At 35.7% G+C, this 9,563-nt stretch overlaps 1 pseudogene; it reads right to left on the minus strand.

Moving 5' to 3' along the window:
- LOC107625645 overlaps positions 2,107 to 9,563 on the minus strand; it is an 11,604-nt pseudogene continuing 4,147 nt past the window's right edge.

The raw sequence follows: 9,563 nt of genomic DNA on the forward strand, positions 1-9,563 counted from the left end.
CCACAAAGGCCCTAATCGCCCCAGATTTCAGCTGAACAGATGTTCCCATGTCCCCAACGAGTCGTGGATTAGCCGTCTAGGAGATGTATTCTCAAGCTTGTAGTTCAATGCTATCCCGCTAGAGACTCGCAAGAACCCTTATAGATAAAGGGTCATACTCTCGTTCTACCCAGTTTTATTTAGATTGAAGAATGAATATACATCTTAGAATGGAATCAAACATAGATTGAAATGGAAATAGTAATATTATTAATCCATAAGAATCAACAGAGCTCCTAACCTTAACCTAGGAGGTTTAGTTACTCATGCTTTATAGAAAAATAAAGTGTAATTCAAAAGTGGTGGTAGATGAGGCAGAAGATCCTAAACATGGGTGATCTTTTCCTATATATACTAATCTAATAATGAAAGAAATACAAAAAATATGATAGACTAGGCTAAAGGTGCAAAAATCCACTCCTGGGCCCACTTTGGTCGAGTGCTTTGGGCTGAGCTTGGCATCTGCCTTGAGGAATGGGTGTTGAAAGCCCATTAGGGAGTTGTCCACACTGCCTTGTGCTCCCTTGGTGGCGTTGAATGCCAGGTTTGGGAGTTCAACGCTGGCCTTGGTCCTCTTGGGGAGTTGAACACCAGAAAGGGGGTAGTTTGGGCATTCAACGCCCAATATGGGCAGTCTCCTCCAAAGAAAAGTATAGACTATTATATATTGCTGGAAAGCTCTAGAAGTTAGCTTTCCAACGCCGTTGAAAACATGTCATTTGGACCTCTATAGATCTAGAAATACTCGTTTGAATAGATGGAGGCCAGGATCTGATAGCATCTATACTCTGTTCTTTACCTATGAATCAGACTTTGCCAAAACTTGTCAATTTCAGTAAGAAATTACCTAAAATCATAACAAAAATACAAAAACTCAAAGTATCATCCAAAAAATGAATTTTACACTAAAACCTATTAAAATTAAATAAAACATAATGAAATATACTGAAAACACTAAGAAAACAGTGCCAAAAAGCGTATAAAATATCCACTTATCACAACACCAAACTTAAACTGTTGCTTGTCCTCAAGCAACTAAAACAAAGTAGGACTAATGGAAGAGAAAAACACAATAAGTCTCAGAGTTGTTAATAAAGCTCAGTTCCAAATACTGAATGGGGCTATTAGCTCTTTACTTCTGAACAATTTTGGCATCTCACTTCCTTTGAAGCTTAGAAAAATTGGCATCCCTTGGAACTAGAATCCGGATGATATTATTGATTCTCTTCTTTTGGTTTTTCTTGATTCTTGAACACAGCTTCTTTTGGTGCTTCGCACCTTTTTTAGCTTAGCCGTGACCCTAAGCATTTTGTTTTCCCATATTACCACCGGATACATAAGCGCCACAGGCATTTAACTGGAGGAACCCTTTGGATTCGACTTCAGCTTTGCTTAAAGTCCCAGACAGTGGTGCCCAGAGTTCTTAAGCATACTCTTTTGCTTTGGATCACGACTTTAACTGCTCAATCTCAAATTTTTTACTTGACACCTTCACACCACAAGCATATAGTTAGGGATAGCAGCTCATTTAAACTTTTTAGGTCAATTTTTGACCCTCCTAACCATTGATGCTCAAAGTCTTGGATCCTTGCTCTTTTGCTTTATCTTTTGAGCTTTTATTTTGCTTTTTCTCTCTTTCTCTTTTTTTTTTTTTGCTGCTTTTTCTTGTTTCAAGAATCAATATTTTTTATTTTTCGGAAAACTAATAATATTTCTCTAAATCCATTATTCTTTCAAGAGTCAACATACTTATCTCCATTATCAAATATGCACCGTTAATTCATACATTTAGAAGGTAAATGCAAGGCCACCACATCAAAATAATTGGAATAACTCATGATAAAACTCAAAATTTATGTATTTTACTGCTTCTTAAGGAAAATAAAATTTTATTCAAGTTCGATGGGATGATAAGTGGAATATATTATACTGAATTCAATAAAAATAAACATTAACTACTAAACTAAAAAGTGGGAAATCCTACTAATGATCATGCATCCTAGAATAGAAAAATAGGAAATAAACTATTGAAATAAAAACTGGATATGGGTTGGAAACTCAACCACCTTAATCATGGTGATCACTGCTCTCTTCAGAAGATGTTTTCTGCTGCTTTAGTTCTTCTAATTCTTGCCCTTGCTCCTTTTTATTTTCGGCCAGCTTGTGGAGTATGCAAGACTGCTCCTTTTGCTCCTCTCTTAATTGGTTCAGGGTGGATTGCAACTGCTCAATAGATGCTGCTAATTGAGTCCAACATTCAATTGGAGGAGTGCTTCGTTCCTGAGGCTGCTCAGGCGTCTTCCTCTTGGGAGGACTGTCTGGCTGCTGAGTCTTGTCTGATGCTGATCCCTTGATATACTCCATGCTCTCCTTAGTGATTGAGTGTCCACTGCAATACATGTGTCTCTGTTAATCAGGACTCCTACCTCACTACACAAGCGAGAGATGAGATGCGGGAAGGCTAGCTTGGCTTGAGTTGAAGCCTTGTTTGCGAACTTGTACATCTCACATGGGATTATTTGGTGAACTTCTACTTCATTGCCCATCATGATGCAGTGGATCATCACAGCTCGCCTTACCGTTACTTCAGAACGGTTGCTAGTAGGGAGTATGGAACGCCCAATGAAGTCCGACCATCCTCTGGCAAACTGGCTTGAGATCCATTCTCCTCAGTTGGTTTGGTTGATTCTTGGTGTTGTTTATATCCACTGAGTTCTGGGCAGACATATGTTTCAGGGTCATTCTTTTGTGGGGGTAGTTTGAAAACCTCCCTCACTCTATCCAGATTAAAATGCAGTATTTTTCCTCTGACCATGGTGCTCCATAGGTTGAATCCCGGTCTTTCTTTCTTTTGCTTGTCCGTCAGCCATAGATTAGCATAAAACTCACGGACTTGTACTATTCCAATGTTGGTTCTAGGGTTGGCCAGAACTTTCCAACTCCTAAGTCAGATTTGTTCTTGAATTTCTGCGTATTCATCTTCTTTTAAGTCGAACTTGACTTTCGGAGTAAAAGAATCACAAAACCAAATAAAATTTTAATAGCAAAAATTCCGGAGCAATTCCAGCCCAAGTTCATTTGTGCAGAGCAGCTATGTTTATGCAAATTCTTCAACAATCTTAAGAAGTCTATTATTCATTAAACATATTATCTCCACATTAATATTTTTAACACCAACATATTATCACTATTTTCCTTTGACCTCCACACACTAGAGAATAATAAAGATCTTATTGTTTGCATATTCACCCCTCCACCATTAACCCTTTTCATGCTCTAAGAAAATTTGACAGAGAACAGATCTTACAATAATAAATTAATAATTGAAAATTCCAAGGTTCTGAAAATTGGACCAGATATTAAGCCAGGCAAGCCACAAAGAACTAGTTTAATGATGTATTACTTCAACCAGAGTGAAGTACTTTTTTATTGTTTGTAAGCTTGGCCAACCAAAGTATACGTTTAGCCATCATTTATAAAAATGTAGTAAACTCACATTTGTTAGGTTTGGCCAATTAACTGGTTTTCAGCCAGTTTTTCCCTGTTAAATGATAGTTTCCATTTAAATCACGACTTTTTAGGCATGCCTGGACAAGGTACCCAACCAATTCCTAGTACAACTCGTCAGACCAGACAATTTGTTTCCGTTGTAAGAACCATGATAAATTGAGCAGAGTTGCAGATAATATCAAGAAGGAACACCAACAATGTATAAGGTGAAGAAGCTTTATGCATGCAGATTAACCAGAAGATATACCATGAACACCAACATTGCATGCAGAGAGGACACCAAAACATTGAACAAGTAGAAAAATCAGATGCAAAGCGCAATCACTCAAATTAATTACATTGCATTTACCTTTGCAAGGGACTTGGCAAACTGATTAGGCTGGGGATCAGTATCCTCAGGTTTATTCCAACTCTCAACAATTTGAGGCAACCCACGCAAATGGACCTGTAATCTCTCTCGCATTATCTGAACTAATTTAGAATGTATTTCATCTCTGTGAACTTTATAATCCTGGATGGATAAAAAGGGAAAAGAAACCACACAAAATGAAAAATCAATGTGTAAGAGACCACAAAGAAATAGGAAGAGAGGTTTGTATTATTAACACTTATAGCTGGATCTCAGCTATAAGGGAAGGAAATTCAAAAAATTAGGCAACAAGCAGAGGGCAGATAGAGCACTATAGCAGCTCTGCTCATCCAAGCCAATTTCCCAGAAATGACTTATTTAAATTAAATTGATAAATTGATTATATGAAATTACCCTTATTAACTCTTCTTTTTTAATACCCAGATTCTTTTTCCACTTACACACTATCTCTCATTCATTTAATAGAGTTATTTTTTAAAATGGACACTTGTTAAGATACCAAATAACACTTTTAAAAATAGACACTTTTTGAAACCAGAGTACAGGAAAATTATCACCAGACTCAAAGAATTGATTAAGCATAAACTTTCATCAACATGCAGCAACAAATGAAACCATTGTATTTGCAACAATGAAACTCATTCAAAACGGCAGTAGATAAGCAGTGATTGAATAAAGACTAAGCATGTGCCTGAGCAACTCGATCAATCTCCGAAAGCAAAAATGCTTTTCTAGTCTCCGGTATTTTCAGAAAAAGAATATGCCAGAAATGAAGAACAGAGATCATATCAGAACATACAAAAACTATTTAATAAAATCTTTTGAAACCAACATATTAGGGAAATTTTCATTAAAAACAATAGTTAAGTGCATCCATTAGTACCAGGAATAACAGCATGGGTAAAATTAATGACTTGACTTGGCAATGCCAGTCGAAGTGGAGGACTTCAAACCAGACACCTGCACAAAAATTAGAAAAATTAAGAGCCTGAAAAATGACAATATTAACAAGGAAATGAAATGGAATGAAGACAGTCAATCCTCAGAAGGATAAATACTTAATCAAGAAGAAGTAAAGAAACAAAAATTCTAGCGACTGTTCTAACTTTGACATAATTGGAGTAGCACATACTCAGCATTCAATTAAACAAAATGATATCCAACATTAGACACCCAAAAGTCTTACAGTTTTTCCTGTGCGAGAGACAATACACAAGCGGAAACAATGAAAGTATATGCACCCTTAGGTAAGTTGATTAATGAACAAGTTGAATCCTGAAACCTAGTTCAAGTTTTGCAAGGGAAGCATGTGTATCTATGCTTGTAGATAAAAGGCAAGAGAACACTATGAGGATAAAATAAGCTGGTTTAGAACAATTATCTGTGTAAGACAACAACCTGCAGTCAAATCTGACAGAACCATGCACGAATTGTCACTGTCAGGTATCTTAGAGAGCTTTCCCTCGATTATCAGTTTGGTCCCTGAGTTTTTAAACATAAATGAAATTGCTACTTTGACTAATCTAGTTAACAAAATACTTATATGTGCAATTAACTGCCATTGTGGCAATCTAAGAGCTAGTTGACATTGTCATGCATAAGTATAAAATTTAGTCCATTGTGAGACCAAAAGAAATCCCTTAAGAGACAAAATTGAGCTCAACACCTTTAGTGCTATCGTGTTATATGAGCTAGCTGTTAAACTACCATAGTGGCAGCTAACGAGGTAAGCATTCAATTAATTAGATTGGTGCCAGAAGGATCAACTTGATTCACACTCACTTATAGAACTTAGGAATCAAACTGGCTATGTTTAAAATTCACGGACCAAACTGATTATTGAGTGAAAACTCATAGACCAAATGGATTCTTATCAATAGTGAGGAAGTGTGAGAAAAAGTAAGAAACTGAAGAAGTTAAAGTGAGATACAGTTGGAATCTTGTGAGTCAAATCAAGATCTGAAGCTATAATCTAAAACATTTTGAATGAGTTAGGGTTTGGTTACAAGCTATAGAGTTTGTACACGTGCTGTGAAAAATAACCAAATGCAACCTTATCTCACATCTCCCAATCAGTGTAAGAATTGGCAAAGCAAACTACTGAATACATTTAAAATATAGTGATATTTCTAAAAGGTAATAAGAGTTCAGAGAACAATATTAGTACTACCTGCATAGCACCAGCCCCAAGCATAAGTTGACAAGTTTGTGTGTTGAAAAGTTTCAAAATTTCTATCACACGATGTACAATTTCTGAAGAAAGTGGCGGCAACAGGTTGTTCTTATCAATGTACTCTGACAGCATCTTCAGCAATATTAAGCCACTGAACCAGAGCAAGCAAATTAATGTAATTTAATCGACAAGCTGGCATACCAATCAAAAAGACTAAACAAATCATAAAAGTAGAGGTGGACCATGCAGATTGGCAACATCAAAGTAAGAGTGAACGCATACAACTATAGAAGTATATTGAAACAATTAAATAATCAAGTGTACATAGAAATGCTTATTCTGGGAGAACTGCAAGAAAGGGAAAAGGAAAAGGGAAGGGAAGGGAAGGAGTACAAAATGGAGAAGTAAAAACAAAGCTAACCAGTTTACCATGTGATAACCAACACCTTTGTAGTAAAGAGCCTGAGATGCAGATCTTTTATGGTCTTTCTCTGTATTTTTACATTGTGCTGATGAAATTTTGCTATTAGCTCTATTGAATCAGCCTGGGCTTTAGTGTTATCCAATTCAGTAGTAGGCAATTCAGTGGACTTAGTCTGCTCCTTGGGTTGTTCAGCATTTGACTGTCCAGTTTCTGACGTTGGCAGAACATCATTGTAACTAGTTGAACTAACATCCTCATATTCATTAAGGCTCTCAGAATGCAATGCATCAGATGAAAAAACCACTTTGATAATGGATTGAAATTCATCAGGAATATCTATCTCCACCCATGTTTCCTGGTCAAGCACTGCCCTAATTTTTGTCATCTGATTGCAAAGAAGCAACTATTAGAAGCAAGTAGAAACTGAAAAGATTCATGATAAAAAATGAGAGTAACGGAGTTAAAACTAACCCGAGATTCATGCTGGAAATCAACAAAGGATTTGGTCTGAGACTGCAGTGTCCCACGGATGCTGTTTCCCAATCTTCCACCAACCTGTTAAATTGACCATGCAAATTACAAGATGGATATAAATAACAATTTCTAAATAACAATTTCTAATCTTAAGCTTCAAACCGAGAGGAAAATAAGTACTTTTTCTGTAGCAGTAATGAACTCCTGGGTGATGTTATATATGTTCTGAAAATCCTGCAATTTCAGCCTTGGATGGAGAACAGCACGGACCACAAGAAGCTTTGCCCATCTTCCATGAGCAGCATCACACGCTGCAAATACAGCTTCTGCGTTTTCTCGCAATACATTAGCTCTATTTAGGACCAAATTCTATGAGAAAATCAGACAAATTACACAGCAAATAAAATACAATATCTAATTCCATCTTTTTTTTATGTCAACAAGTATAAGAAGTAGCCATGAATTCCACATCATGTTCTCTTTTTAGAGGATATTCATTAAGTGCCATAAGGAATAACAAAAAGAAATTCAGCAGTTAATCTGAGTCTTGAGGCACCTGAGCACCTCGAGGACAGCTAAATGATTAATAAGAGGAATAATATGAAGATTAAAACATTTCAGATCAAAGAGCATACTGATGTTATTGTTATGGCAATCAAAGCAATTGCTTTTGCACATAAATATCATGGTGCACACTCAATTTAGCTAAAAAATTCCAATGCCAGCATAACATTTTTAATTATATAATGCACTTTGATATCATGAATCTTGAGCAATATAGATCACAACTTGCTTACTTGCACAAAAAGAAACAACTAAGCCTTATCCCATTAGATGAGCTGGCTACACAGATTGAAAGGCTCATAGTGCTATATCGTAAATCATATTTATGTTTGAACCATTGATAAATTTTTACATATCTCTTTTAATAATCTCCACTGTGGTTTTCTTAATTCTCCCTCAATATCTAGCTTTAGGACTACTCTCCATCTGAACCACTCTCCTTGCTAGAGCCTCTAAGGGCCTCCTCCAAACATGTGCAAGCCTAGTATGACGAGTATTGGGTTTACCCTAAAGGATAGGATTGCTGGTACTGAGAAAAAGGAAACAAATTGTTCTCACAATGTGCAATCTATGCCACTAATTGAATATTGGGTGGAGGTAATTTGAATATTTTTAACGTATTTGTATTTCATTCATATTCAATTCAACAATAAATAAAAATTCCATTTAGATCACTCAAATTTCAATATTTCGTTGCAAAGATTCAGTTCTTCGGTCGAACGAATTTTTTTAGATTGATTATACCATATGGATATAAACGAGGATATAATCAAAAAGAAGAAAAGGGCTAGCAAAAACCTAAGACTAAGATTTGAAAGAGGAGTCAAGCCGGGGTGTATATAATAAAATTATAATATAATAGCTAAAGGGCAACTCTTTCTTTTTTTTTTTTAAGTCTTTTGAAAGGTTTCAAAGAATGCTTCTCGTATTCTTATTAGTTGATCATTTTTTGAAAGATTCTTGTGAAGTGAAAGGTTTCGTTAACTACTAAGTATAGTAGTGTCGAGTAGATCTGGTTGTTTTTAATGGCACAAAACAAGTATGGCACGATTAAGACTTTGCAAAGGTCTAAATTTAATAATCTTTTTAGATTAGTTTCTCTCTGATCTATGTTGAGACAGAAAAGTTTGTCTTCCAAGGGTGGTCCTCTCTTCATCTTAATAAAAATTTTCGTTCAATCTATTGAATTATGAAATTCAGGTGCCTCTGAATTTCAAATAGCACATCAATCTGCAACTTAAATGGACTGGAAAACGACTTAGAAAAAAAAAGATTTTTCAACAAGCCTATAACATCAAGAGGCCAGATTTAACCTGAAAGTTTTTTACATGTTTGCAAAGCTTGCAGCATCAACTGCTCTTCCCTGAAATGAACCCCGTGCACCATTTCGTTGTGGTGAATGTGACAATAATGTATTACCATGAACTTCGCTTTCATTCGATGTTTCTGCAGCGGCAGCACCATGAGCAATTGCAGCAGCAACAGAATCAGAAGCATAATGACCATCACGGTTGTTCAAAATCCATTCAATGGCCCATTTTCACTTCAGCCGCCCGCACTAAATGTGCCTGCAATCACTAAATGGAAAAAAGATCTTACTAAATCTCTTAATAGCAGATGTAACAGATGAAATTTCTAGCATATGATTAATTAAATCTAAGAAACCATCCCATGGGTTCTGCATTCTTCCATCAATCAAGTAATGATATAGGGCATTTAAATGGTAACTCCATTGGCAGTTTACAAATTATAACATGGAAGTAAGATGTGGTTGGATCTATGTAGCTGCATCCACCTAGTGGGTGTTGTTATGATGACTTTATGAAATGATTGACTATCATACCATTATCACTAATAATTTAAGTCCAAGTGAAAATTGGAAGGAAAAAAATACTTTAGTTTTTTAATTATAATTTTACACTTTCGTAATTCAGTAATTATATTTTGTGACTTATGATTAAGAATCATAATTATTACAAAAGTTCGTGATTTTTATTTTATGATATAAA

The sequence above is a fragment of the Arachis ipaensis genome, chromosome B01 (assembly GCF_000816755.2).
Source record: "Arachis ipaensis cultivar K30076 chromosome B01, Araip1.1, whole genome shotgun sequence".
Lineage (NCBI taxonomy): Eukaryota > Viridiplantae > Streptophyta > Magnoliopsida > Fabales > Fabaceae > Arachis > Arachis ipaensis.